This window comes from Dasypus novemcinctus, chromosome 1 (genome assembly GCF_030445035.2).
Source record: "Dasypus novemcinctus isolate mDasNov1 chromosome 1, mDasNov1.1.hap2, whole genome shotgun sequence".
Lineage (NCBI taxonomy): Eukaryota > Metazoa > Chordata > Mammalia > Cingulata > Dasypodidae > Dasypus > Dasypus novemcinctus.
In genome coordinates this window covers 60,563,778-60,578,828 of record NC_080673.1, presented here as the reverse complement: position 1 = coordinate 60,578,828, position 15,051 = coordinate 60,563,778, and the positions used below count along the sequence as shown (strand labels likewise).

At 33.5% G+C, this 15,051-nt stretch overlaps 1 pseudogene; it reads right to left on the bottom strand.

Annotated features, from left to right (window-relative positions):
• Positions 1–2,297: 2,297 nt before the first annotated feature.
• LOC111765650 (small nucleolar RNA U109) lies at positions 2,298–2,409 on the bottom strand (annotated as a pseudogene).
• Between the last annotated feature and the right edge of the window lie 12,642 nt (positions 2,410–15,051).

Genomic DNA, 15,051 nt, shown 5'->3' with positions numbered 1-15,051 from the left:
ATATATTGCTGTTGAATAATTTTTAAAAGTATTCATATTTTCTCACTTCATCAGTACTTTGATTTCCAAAAATAGTTTTATAAAAGTATTTTCTATTAAACTAAATTTGCAAAGTATTTCTAGGTTATACTAGTTTACATTTATTTATCTTCTATTTCATCTCCAATAGCACATTTCTCTATACCAATATGTTTTGATAAAAATACTATTTATGAATTATTTTTTAAATGTGGAATTAAAGTATTTATTTTTCTTTCAAAATTTGTTATTTAAATTTTTGGAGAGTGTTCTTTTATCATAATCCAAATATCAGTAGTCAGTAAATATTAGACCAAAAAGGAATAATTTCTGAAAAAAGAATGAATGGAAGGTCATTTTCTTAATTTCTTACTTGTTGATTGCTTAATACTCTTTTAATTTGAGTGTGCTAAAGTTTCCTTAACTTTATATTAAATGCACATAATAATAATGCACACATTATATTAATGATGCTGATATGAGAAATTTCATTTTTTTGTACAGCAAAAATATATCTGTTCTCAGTTGCAGTATGCAAATATATATATATACATATATATCTATATATGCATATATATATATATATTTTTTTTTTTTTGAGGTACTGGAACCTGGAATTGAATACCAGACCTCCAATAAGGGAAGATGACACTCAACCACTGAGCCACATTGGCTACCCCGAGTTGTTTTTTCATTTGTTTGTCTGTTGCTTATTTTTTGTTTGTTTGTTTGTTTGTTTTTAGGAGGCACCAGGAACCAAACCTAGGACCTCCCATGTGGGAAGCAGGTGTTCAACCATTTGAATCACATCTGCTCCTGGAAGCGTATAATTTAATTTAAAAATTATTCTGATGAATTTCTTAAGTTTTTGGATATTGTTTTAAGGAAATGATTTAAATTTGACTATTTAAATTATAAATCTCAACTTATTTATGATTATTTAAAAGGTCTCAGCATTTTATACAATTCCAGATTTGCTCAAAAAAACTCAAATAAAATTATATCTACCTATGCTTGATGATGGTTTTGCTAGTCATGTAAGATTCTTTTGATTTGTGTTGTTCATACAAAAATTTTGATGAAGGTCAATTCTTAATTCTTACAGATGTATGATAAACGAAACTGCTTTATATCTCTGTCCATACATGTGATTTAAATATAATGAACATTTAAAAATTGTCTGAGAACATTGGTCTTAGACTTCCCCAAAATATTTAAATTATCCAATTCTGTCTTTCAGTTAGAATTGAGAGTGTTTTAAAGTTGGTAGTTCTGGATGGCTTACCAAGGGGGAATAAAGTTGAAAGAATCTTTAGTTAACACTTCAAGTTGAAAACTGAACCATGCTTCAATTTCTGCTATGCTTCAGTAACTTGCCCAAATTCTGCAAGAAGCAGATTGTGAATAAATGCAAAGAAAACCTTTCAAAGAATCTTTCAGCTATGTTGTCTTTAGCTCAACATGGCAAGTGCTAAATAAAATCTTTGTGTCAAGCAAAATGTACTCTGTCATCCATTTACTCAATAATTCTACTAATCATGCAACATTTGTCAAAACACACACACCAGCTTACACATATATATATACACACACGCTTCTACGAAAACACGTGATCTCTAAAATTCAACAGTGCTTCACATCTGCTCTCAAATCCTTTGAAGCTCTGATTCTCCTAAGTGTTTAGGACAATATTCCAAAGAAGACTTTGTTCCCAGCTTTCCTGCTGACACTTTAATGTGCACCTTATTTTGTGTGCAATTCAGCTGCCAAGACTGAGAGAAAACGCCTTGTTTTCCAAAGTTTCTTTTTTTAACATTTGTTTGGCAATAGTTATGACAAGTTGTCTTTGCTCTAGTTTATTTTATGTGAGCAGTTTTTGCTTTCAGAAAATAATAATGTGTTTAGAAGATTAGGAGCAAAAGCAAAAACTTTTTACTAAAATTACATTAATCAGGTATGTCATTCTTTTGTTTCATAATGCTTTACAGAGTATTGGAAAACAGAAGCTTTAAAATTAATTTTCTTTAAATATTTCTGATAAAGGATTCTGCATTTTAACCACATGCAATTTCCCTAGAAACAAGCAATAAAAAATTACATGTGAAACTATGTCCAAGATCTTTATAACTGCGTAATCGCTCACCTTTGACAACCTTGATTTTTAAAAATTTGAACCGAATTTGATTTCTAAAATTAGAACTGAAGGTCACATTTAGAAAACAAACTCTCTTAAATTAAAAGGAAAATCGAATGTATACAGTATCTTTTTTTTTCTTCTTTTGTGTAGAAGAAATATGCTATCACTCAACCTATTCCATAATGTTTGAAGCCCTGAGAACTATTTTAATGTAGCATGTTATGTATAGTTCCCAGCCCCTAAAGGGCATGCAATATCTTGATATCAGAATTAAGAGCAAAGTATTTGCATAGTGTGTCTGTCAATTTACATATTCTAGTAGCTTATATTTTGAAATGTATACATTTACATATTATGTCTTATTTGACTAATAGCCACATGATTTTTCTTTAAAATAGCTCAATAGAAATATAATAAATATTCACTTGTTACTCTCATAAATTTGAATCAGTGACCAAGCAACGCGAATTTATGAAATATATTACATTGCATTACAGGAAATAATTCATTTGGAATTCAAATCTCAGTTCTGTCTCTTATGTCTTTGGTACATTAGGCAAGTTCTTTTAACATCTCTATGGCTCAGTTTCCTTACCTATCTTTTTATTTTTCTTCAAACCAGCTATTATGTTTGCAGCACTGATAAATGATTGTACTATCTCTGCTCAGTTATGCTGATTCAATCTGTAAACAAGTTCTTAGATAAGTAATTCCCTATTTCATTAACCATGCTGAAGATTTGTGTATTTCCATATATCTCCGTCTAAACTAAATATGAACTGCTATACAATAAGTAGGATTTTAACAGACTGATAAAGGAATGGGAAATGATGGAAATAATGGAAATAATCAGTTCTGAGTTCAGAGGTAGTGGGACTTTACATATTTTAATATATTGATCAAAGGTTAAATTCTAGATTAGTGGTTTCTCCATGGTGATTTTTAAAAAACAGAACTTTCTGGATCCCACTTATGGAAAGTATATATATACAAACACGCACACACACACATAAATATATTATTAGAATTTATATAGTTTTGAGGTTTAAAACATCAGCTAGTTTTGAAGCATTTTCATCTTGAAACATAAATGAGCTTGCAGTAAATATAGTTCACACATCCTAACTATTGACAAATCTTCAATATGAACAGGTACAATTTTATTTTATTTTTAATTTTTGTTTGCTTGTTTGGTTATGTGAATTTTGTTTTGTTCTATTTCTAATTAAGGCCCCTGTCATGGAAAAAGTTATACCAAATTCACAATGTATGAAACAACGTCCGAAGGATATAACAAAACATTAACATGAATAATTATTATTCTTGTAAATAATCTTGGATTTTTGTGAGATTAGATTATAATCACCAATCCTAGACTCTGACAAAATTTGGAATACTTAAATGGGAATCTCAAAGATCAATATTTTTGAAAAATGAAAGCAAAGCAAGATGAAAATTTACATTATTCACATTATAGAAGAAATCCAAAGAAACTTTAAATGGTCTTTAAATATTGTAGAGATTTAATTTTCCTCATCTGTGAAGTGGTAAAACTGGAATGATCATTAGAGTGTGAATGCATGAAGGTAGAGTGTTTGCTCTTTTCACTCCTGTGGCTATAGAGCTAAGCACAATATGTGAAACAAATATTGTTCTTGATAAACATCTGATGAATGAATGATATTATATGGTGTTTAGGTACTAAAAATATGTGATTGCATTTTTATCCAAGTGAAATGAAGGGAAAAATATATTTGTCCCAATTTATTTTATTAGCAATAAAATAAGCTTATTAATAAATTTAATATTACACATTTTTTCTAAATTTTATAGTTTTGCCATCTTTTCATTGAAGATTGAATGGTCATGTTTTCAAAGATTGAAATAAACAAATATATAAATAAGTAAATAAATGAAATTTTTACCAACATTGCAAGTTTATTGTGCTACTCAAAAAATTCTGGAGAGAAAAGATATTTTGCTAAAACACATTGATTTGATTTCCAGTCTGAAATATAGCTTCACTACCTTTCATAACTTGCCAAAAACTTTTGGAAATCAGTTTCTTTAACTATAGAATGTGTACAATAATAATGTTATTATGTGTTGCCCTTTCAGTTCTTAGAGCAATGCTAGTCATTATAATAAACTTTCTCAACAAACACTCAAATAGTGTGGAAAGCCAAGTACTATGTTCCCACTAAACAGATTAAAAATTTGGGATGCAGAACAGCTAAATTCCTACCTAAAAGTCACAGTGAAAACAAGTGACCAGAAAGAGTTTGATTCAGGGATCTGATTCCTAATCTCATACTCATTACTTCTTCACGTACTTCATAATGTTTGCTAGAGAATTAAATGAATGTGAAATGCTGGCATTGTGCTTAATAACTAGAAGGAGATGAATAATTGTTAAATCCATCATTATGTTTATAAAAGTTTACATTAAAAGGAGTATAGTTTAAATTCATTTTAAATTAATAATATCTTACATATTCTATTGGTCATTTTTGATATTGTTCATGAGTATCCTTATGTGGGGTGGTGGAGGAAAAAAAAAAAGAGAAATGAAGGAACAGAGATGGGTGGGAGATTGAGATAGAGAGATAGAACAAAAGAGAAAGGAAGAAATCCCCAATGTGCATTTATGAAAATAGTGGAAACTGTCCTTCAGCACCGAGTCTGCTATTAAACTGAAAAGGTGCACACTGCATAAAAGTTGATCTTTACTGTCACTTTCTACAAGTTATGATTGAACAATAGATGAGTTTTTGCATACAGCACTAGTTTCCATTATTGGCATGTCAACCTTCAGTGCTGACTAAGTAAATTGTGTTGCTCACTGATTAACTGGAAATAAAGAACACTATCATTTCCATCAACATTTATCAGAGCTTTGTGCTTCAGGCTAAAACTTCTGTGCCACAACTATTCTTCTGGTTAACTCCAGAAATTATAATTTATCAGCAGGATTAGTTTCATGTTTGTTTGTTTGTTTTCTGTCTTTTTAGAGTTGGATTCTTGAGTATGTTTTCTGATAATGTCTGAAGAATATTTTTAAGCATCTTTGCTGAACACTTCATCCTGATATATAAAATTACCTTTGAAATACAGAACTGAATTTTGACTCTTTGTTTTCATAATGATCATTTTATAGTAACATAGTTCATAACACAGTTTCCAAACCATGTGAACCTTGTATTAATAGTATTTGGAATAAACAGGATCAAGAAAATGTCACCAACACCAATCTATATAATTGCTAACACCAACTAGAAAAGGTAAAACACAAAATATCATTTCAGGTACAAATAAAATATTTTCTTCAAGTCTTACCCCAAAACTTCAATTTATTCAATTGTACATAGTTTTTCTGTTTATTTTGAAATCAAAAGTAAAGATGACTGTAGGAGCTGTTTTGGAGGTGAAAACTGGAGTTCACACATTCTTCCCAATGAAGTTTCTAATTATGTAAAATGGTACGTCCAGTTAAAAAGTTCTGGATCTTTCTTCAAAATCTGAAGTAATTATCATAGTCCAACATATCCCTAAATTAAAGCTTTGCGTTAAGACTTAGAACTTTTTCTTCCTGAGCAATTCATTTAGTTCTTCAGTACTTTTCTTCCCCTGTAAACGTAGAGAAAATCTTTATTTTCATTCATGAAATGCAGATTAAGAGAACATAAAATACAAAATTCACATTCTTACCACACAGATAAGCCGCCTTTTTTTTTTTTTAAGATTTATTTCTCTCCCCTCCCCCTACCCCGGTTGTCTGTTCTCTGTGTCTATTTGCTGCATCTTCTGTTGTTGTCAGTGGCACGGGAATCTGTGTTTCTTTTTGTTGCATCATCTTGCTGTATCAGCTCTCTGTGTGTGTGGCACCATTCCCGGGCAGGCTGCACTTTCTTTCGCGCTGGGCGGCTCTCCTTACGAGGCGCACTCCTTGCGTGTGGGGCTCCCCTACACGGGGACACCCCTGCGTGGCAGGGCACTCCTTGCGCGCATCAGCACTGCGCATGGGCCAGCTCCACACGGGTCAAGGAGGCCCGGGGTTTGAACCGCGGACCTCCCATGTGGTAGACGGACGCCCTAACCACTGGGCCAAGTCTTCCGCCCCAGATAAGCCTCCTGACATTGAAAACAAAAAGATGTGAACAATTTCATAATACAAATTATGTTCTGTGCATTATCCTAAGAATTTTATATGCATTATCATATTTAATTCTTACGATAACACCATACAATAAACATTCATACTTCAAATTAATATATGAGTATACTTGGTACAAGGGAAAAAATAACAAAGTTCTAAACTAGGATTTGATCTCCCTCTCTCTCGCTCTCCCTCTCTGTCTTTCTCTCTTTCATGTATATCTTCTCTCTTTAACTTCCCCAATTTAATTTTAAACAAATTTTTCTTATTATAGGCACCTTGTTTTTTAAGTAATTTTGAATTTTGTAACCATTTCTTGTTAACATATCTAGACCAAATCTTATTTTTTAACATCTGCATGTATATTAGCCAAAGGAGTGCTGATACAAAGTAGCAGAAATCTGTTGGTTTTTATAAAGGGTATTTATTTGGAGTAAAAGCTTACACTTATAAGACCATGAAAAGTCCTTACCAAACTGTTTCCACGTGTTGAAGCAAGATGGTGAATGAGGTCTGTGAGGGTTCATGGATGAAATATAATTCTTATAACTTACCACCTACTATCTGAAGAAGCAGCATAGTGCAGTGCATATAGACTCTAGAGTTATACTTCCAGAGTTTGAATCTTAGCACTGTACTCTCTAGCTCTATAATTATGGTATAAATGAAATCAATAATAAGTACCCACAATGTTGTTATGAGAATTTAATTAATTAATATTTCAAAAGCATATAGAAAAGAGTCTGATATAACTAACAAACTATTTAAGGATTATTAATTCATCTTAGTATTTTTTATTATTATGAAGCTACTGATATTACAAACATCAGAGTTTTATCAAAGGATATACCATTTCTAATGTTTTATATTGCCAAATGATACCCCTTGAAAATGTGCCACTTTATAAGAGAGGCATTATCCAAATTTTTAATATTGGCTAGTTTATAGGTTAAAATTGAAGTTCCATTTAAAATTATATTTATTTAATTATGAATGAGCTTAACAACACAGATTTTTACTGAGAATTTGCATCTTCTTTTGTAAAATTGCCAGTTGATTTCCATTTCACACTTTTCTAATAGGTTGTTAACTTTTTTCTTAATGTTTAGATTGAGTTTTTTACAAATTAGTAACTTCTTTTCCCCAGTTTCTCCCATAGTTATACTGTATATATTTTTCATATTGAAATTTAACAAGTAATTGCATTCTCAAATATGTATTTAACACCATTTTACTAAAGGTTTTTGTTAAACACTTATTTTCCCCCAAAATCACAAATCTTAAATATCCTTGTTATTTACAAAAATACTTTATAGCGTTTAAATGGTCATACATTATTTTAATGTACTGGTCAGAGATAATCAATATACAATGAAGAATTATTTTATGTTCAAACTGTTCACAATATACGATTTTCAAAATACATTATATGCTTAAATAAAACTTTATCTTATTTTAATGTAATATAAAATAAATAATTCTCTTTTAGGGAAGCCAAGCTATGGATGAAACACTTGAAATGGAAAGTGTATAGCATTTTCTTCCTTTTCTCAAAACTCAAGAGAAGAGCAAATGTAATTGCAAACAGTTCTATTTGTTATTCACTTGTCAGTGATTCATTAAGCAGTACATTATTATATAAGACTATGATTACTATTCTATAATATTTAGGTCCGTAATGATTCTTATTTGCAATTGACAGTGATATCATTCTTTGAAACAAATGGTAATTATTGCTCCTAGGCAAAGTGTGTATCCTTTGCCCTGCCTTTCTCCATATCTTGACTTGCATTAGCAGACTACAGGAGAAGAAAGTCCTGATGTTTATAGAATATAATTTGAGTACAATTGAGAGATTATCTGTTATTTATTTAACACTAATTGAAGCTACAATTTTCCCCCTTTATATTGAATTACATTTCTAATGTATGGAATAAGTTTAAAGTAAAACAATGTGCTGAAATTATCCATAAAACCACTCTTAAAATATATAAGATACTTGGATTATTTCAAGAGCTCATTCTAATATCTATAAACGAAATACTAAAGATAGTGCTAGACTATCAGAGTTATGATGAAACAAAGAAATGAGATTTTGGAGACACGGAGACATTAGAGGAGAAGAGAACATTTACATTGGTAATTATAGTGCTTAGACTGTAGGGAGAGACGATCTGGACTTTTGGCATGGAATATAGATAGATGAAAAACACTTATAATACTGAATAACAAAGAGTAATTGACCAAATGACCTTAGGAAGAAAATAAGAAGAGAAATTGAGGACGAGTCCTAGTTTCTAACTTAAGAAAGGGTGGTATCACCACCAGAATGAATGATACTGGTGGAGATTAGATATGAAAGGAAGATAATGAATAGATGTTTGCACACACATGCAGTATACACAAACAGGTGCACATGTGAAAATATACAGAAAATATATGGAGGTTTGTATCTGACCTTAAGAAATGAATCGTTGCTAAAGAAGATAATTTTAGTTATCAAAATGCAAAAATAGTTGAAGCTATATGAATTTGGTATTTCCTTAGTAAGGAATAACATGTGTGAAGCACTATGCACAGAAATCCATTTAAATGGTAAAAACAAAACAAAACAAAACAAAACGAAAAAAAAACTCTTCTGAAAAAAAGGAAAGCTATTCCAAACTGAGATAGAGAAAACTGAGGAGAATTGGGAAACATTATGAAAGCCAAGAAGGAGAAATGTTAAGAAAGAATGGCATAATCATCTGCCACAGATAAATCAATGAAATAAAGTAAAATAAAGGGCCTAAACAGATTCACAATTTTCTAGGTCTTTGGCTACATTAGCCAGAAAAGTTTCACTAGAGTGATGAAGAGAGAAGCCTGGTTGCTGTGTAATACAGAGAGACTATAATGTAATGAAGGAGAAACCATTATACAGACTCCTTGTTTAAAAAGTGTGGTCTCAAAAGGAAGGGAACAGATAGGATAATCAAGAGAGTTCACAAGGAGACATGTTTATATAATTAAAAGGGAGGAACTTGTGGAGATAGAGAAGTTGAAGACAATAAAATTGGGATAAATGATAAAGTAAGGAGTTCTAGATGAGAGTACCGTTAGAAGAAAAAACATTGAACAGAATAAGGTGTTTTTCTTTAATTGAGGTAGGATAAATTAGGTAAACATGAATATGTAGAGGCAAGTATATTTATAGAAAGTAGAGAAGAATTGAAATAGTCTGTATTATATGAACAGAAGAACAAGAGAGAAAATTCCAGGGATATTCACTTTCCTTTTCCTGGTACGTTACTTTAGAAATGTTATCTCATCTCACATATGTTTCTAGACTGTAATCAAAGGCTGTTTAATAGCAGGGGCTGAGAGAGAAAAGAACCGTAAAAACCCAAGACAATCTTATTGCGTAAGATTGACTGAATCCTAAAAGAGCCAGAGTAGAGAACAGTTTGAAAAGGCAATCAAGGGCCCTGAGGGTAACATCACCAAATTGATATCAGGTTGGCCTCAGATCCCTTAGCTCTTTTCAGATTCCACTTCTAGTTAAGCAGAATGTGTTCATTTTATCACTATTTCCTGTCATTTCAATGTTCCTCAATACAGTTTCATATCAAACTTCCCAATTGATCTAAAACTGACATCTGCTGGGACATTCTTGAATGGATTAGCATTCGGTTATTACATGTTTTCTTTTCTTAATGCTTAGCATGTGCAGTATTAAAATTAAGTGTGGAGTAAGATGTCTTAGGGCAAATAATAATGGAAGCTTGGATACACTTGCCTTTGTACAAGCTGAAGTTATAAGCTTGTCTTTTGATGTAAAGATTAACCTCAGTGAACTGAGTAAGACATTATAAATTGAAGACAGGTGCTTTAAAATGAAACTGTATACCTTATGTTTAAAATGTTGCAAGGAATATGTTGTGATACTTTATAGTTATGGAATGTCAAAATAATAAAAGACATATTAAAGTCCAGACTTCCCACTACAATAATAATTATGTCAAGTCTTTCTTTTTTGTCTTTTTTCTATTTTTTTTCTCCTTTTACTTGGGAAATTAAATACTTACGGTTTTATCAAATGTTCTGGAATGAAAATAACTGTGTGTTCAAAAGTACCCAAATAATATACGCCACACCAGTCTGACACAACAGACGGACCCCTTATTGAGCTTGGGACTTATCCAGAATATTCTGCCAGCATGCTTTCTTGTGCCTACTTTATCCAAGAAACAGCTCCAGAAAATAAAATTAAAATATACATGGTTTTCTGTATCTTTGCATTTTGATAACAGTGCACAGTTATCTATGACTTCAGCAATTGTAGTAAAAGAAACATCAAATGTCTACATTTTAGATTTAAATTAATAGGAAGAAATATGAAGCTTATTCATGATAAACAATAGAAAGAATAATCCATGATCTTGGTATAATCATTTAAGCCATACTGAAACCCAAAGATATATATTAAAAAAATTGCCCTTGAGTTAAACCATAAATAATAATAGAGAAAATCAAATGTTAATGATTAGTTATTAAGGACTTTAAAAGCAATTGAAATGAATCAAAGGATATCAAAGTATAAAATAAGAAATTAAATTAGTAAGAATCTCGACTAAATTTTTATATATGGTTTAATATCAGCATATGTTTGAACATATACTTTTGAATTAGATGCTATATGGGAAAGAACACAGAAACATACATTTAATCAAGCATAAGGGATTTTCTTTTTTCTTTTTTTTTTTTTAATTTTTTTATTTTTTATTGACTTTGTAATAATATTACATTAAAAATATATATGTGAGGTCCCATTCAACCCCACCCCCCCACCCCCCCTCTCCCCCCCCCCAACAACACTCGTTCCCATCATCATGACACATCCATTGGATTTGGTAAGTACATCTTTGGGCACCTCTGCACCTCATATACATTGGTTCACATCATGGCCCATACTCTCCTCTATTCCATCAAGTGGGCCCTGTGAGGATTTACAATGTCCGGTGATTACCTCTGAAGCACCATCTAGGGCAGCTCCATGTCCCGAAGACGCCTCCACCTCTCATCTCTTCCTGCCTTTCCCCATACCCTTTGTCCATTATGTCCACTTTACCCAATCCAATGCCACCTCTTCTATGTGGACATTAGATTGGTTGTGTCCATTGCACCTCTATGTCAAGAGGAGGGTCAGATTCCACCTGGATGCTGGATGCAATCCTCCCATTTTCAGTTGTAATCACTCTAGGCTCCATGGTGTGGTTGTTGTCCTTCTTCAACTCCATCTTAGCTGAGTGTGGTAAGTCCAATAGATCAGATTGTAGGTGCTGGAGTCTGTTGAGGCTCAGGACCTGGCTATCACATTGTCAGTCCAGAGATTCAAATCCCCTAAATATATCTTAAACCCCAACATTAACTGCACCTCCAGCACATTAGCATGAAAGTCTTATGAAGGGAGATCCCATCTGAGTCCAGATTCATCACACATAAACACCATTTCCAAAGAGGGGCCATCTGCCCTGGTAGTTAACCCCATCGGCCATGACCATAACTCCCATGGGTCTCTTTAGCCCTCAAAGGAACCAATATCTGGGGGTTGTATCTGCTTTATCTGTCTCTCTGACTCTGCTCAGTTGTGCATGAGGGCAAACCTTCTGCCAGCCTCCAGACTCTTTTTTAGAAACTCGTAGCCATATAAACTCATTTCTCCTTTCCATTTCCCCCTTACTTTAGGTCAAACAGCATTTTAAAGTCATGGTATTTTATGTAGACATGGATATTCTGCTGATCCGCATTGAACCTTCCGTATAAGGTCATTTTCCAGTTGCATCATCAGTTGGTAGTTGATAGTGGTCCCTCGTTGCCAGGGAGGCTCATCCCCGGGTGTCATGTCCCGCGCTGGGGGGAAGGCATTGCATTTACATGCTGAGTTTGGCTTCGAGACTGGCCACATTTGAGTAACATGAAGGCTGACAGAAGGAAATTCCCAGGCACAAAGTTGCTCTAGGCCTTGTTCTTATTTTGGGTTTATCAGCTCACAAGCATAGTCATTAGCATCTGGGGCTCACTGTTGAACCCTCACTCCCTCCCGGTCCCCACCACTGTACCTGGGAGACTGTCGCTGCTCCCCTAGGGACCACGACAGAGCACCACTGGCCAGGAACCCAGTACCCCCCCTACTGTGGTTTTTAATTGTTGCCACTATGAGTATATCCAAACATTACCATGCACCCTGGACATATGTTCTGTACAGCTCCCTGTCAGTCATATATCACCTGTCATTGGTAAGGGGATTTTCTTAAACGTCTTGGTTATATCTCAGCTTCAGCCTTCATATGTGCAGAGATTGATCCCTTATATTTGAGGGCATGTGATTTTCATGAAGACGATTAAAATAATAGAATCCCACTTCAGGCAGTTCGTTTTAACTAGAAACTTTGTCTGTTGAAGCTCAAATCAAAATTAATTTAATAACAAAAACAGTCAAAACAATTAGTAATCATTTATTGTATTTTTTATAAAATTAATAAAGGTAATTATATTTATTTAGATGGGGGTCATACATCAACAAGAGTATGCTTACCAATTAAGACATTCAGGGTTAATTTTTCTTTTGTGTTTTCTTTGACATTTCAATGATTTCTAGGTACTTTGTTCCTATAATTTTGGGCTTTTATTTGCATCAGTACTTTGCTGAGAAGTCTGAGCTTTGTTTTGCCTTAAAGTTCAACATTGGCATTAAGTTAAGATAAATATATGAACCTATTTTAGCAGAATTCTTTCTCTTTGCCTTATGTTGTAGTTGTCTGATTTGTTTAAGGATTTGTTGTGCTTTTCTTACTCTCAATTCAAAGCAACAAAGTACTATAGGACAGGGACTAGACTAAGCAATGTTTCAGGTAGTGACTAGCAAAATCAGATGCTTCTATTGTTAATTAAAATTAATCCCAACCCTCTGAAATGAATGAGTTTGTGACTTTTCAACCTGCCAGCAAATATTTTATTTTTTTGTATCGTGAGCACTGCCGGACAGAAATAAATAAAGCTGAAATTATTTATCTGAAGAAACTGATAGTTATTGGAGATATTCTAATAATTTCAAACACAAATCTATATGTGACCAGGCCTTTTCCCGCCTGCTACCTCCCCCTCAGCGCCGCGCCCCTCAGCAGCTTTGGGCACTCTCCAAGCTCCAGACTCCTGCCACGTGGCCGCCTCCAGCCTCCAGATGCCCTCACCATCCACCACTCAGACCTCATCAGCCATGAGAAGTTCTCCGGCATTTATAGGATCCAGAAGATAGTGGACAGGCTGTGCGTGGAGGGGAGGGAAGGATAGTGAGCAGGACTGAGGCTGACATTGATAATGCGCTCCTGCATAGAAATGCCCTGAAGGTCCTCTGGGTGAAGGTACTGAAAGCACAGTGGGCACTGGTGTTGACGATGTCATAAACCAGCTCTAATAGGAAACCAGCTTCACAAAAGAACCCAACAAGAAGTGTATCAATTGCATGCAATGGATGTGTCATGATGATGGGAGATAGTGTTGCTGTGGAGGGAGTGGTGGGGTGGGGGCGGTGGGGTTGAATGGGACCTCATATTTTTTGAATGTAATATTTTTAAAAAATGAATAAAAAATTCTAAAAAAATTTCATTTGTAACTGACCCTTCCAGGGTATACATTATCCTCTATGTAAGGAAACTGGATCAGCAATTTTGACCGGAAATCACTGCAAGTCTTTAAAACTACATATTTTCCATGTGTAACACATGACACACTTAGATTTTTTAAAATAAACATTACCAGAAAAAAAAAAAAAAAGAAGTATATCAAAGAGTACATGAAGTCAATCAAAGGCAAACTTGAAGAACAGAGACCAGAAAGAGTAAAATCTTTTATGACAGGGCCTGCAGAACAAATCAAGCACATCCTTGCTAATTTCAACTATCAGTTCTTTATTGGTGAAAACATGCATCCAGGTTGCGCTCCTGGACTACCATGAGGATGGTGTGATCCCATATATGATTTTTTAAAAGGATGGCTTAGAAATGGAGAAAGGTTAAGAAATTTGGCAATTGTTTGGATCTATCACCCATCACTGAAACTGACTGCTGCTTTTCAGCCACGCCACACCAGGACTTAGACAGACGAACAGACGCTGTCTTGAACGCATCAATATTTTGATCTTGATTTTGCATTGTTTATAAGAAAAACATGTCAGATAGGTTATCTAAAAGTAAAAATGCATTTCTCATTTGTGAGAATGTTTCTTAGTATAATATTTTTAAACTAAATTCATCCTGTATTGTTCCTGGAGAAGCTAGAGCCTGTTTGTAGATACTGTTATATAGTATAAAAATGTCTTCAGATACAGATAACTATGTCTAAAGTTAACCTAGTTCTGGGACTGGAATATAAAAACAAGAACCAATAGTCTTAATTCTTGTTTGAAGGAAGAGACCATGTTCATTGCTGTGCCAGCATTTGAAGTGGAACTTTATTCATTTCATCATCTACAAATGGTTGTAGCTGACTCTGGAAGAGTTTACAAAACAATAAAAAGTCTAAAGTACAATTGGAAGCAAAGTATTGTCTAAACTTATTTATCATAAATCAAGTAAAAGCCAGTTATAGAGAAATCGGGAAATCACCTGAAATGAATGTGGCAAACTTCTTGGCAATTAGAACAGGCATCAGGCTAACTGGCTTGTCCCACCACCTGTCTTTGTACAACTCATGAACCAAG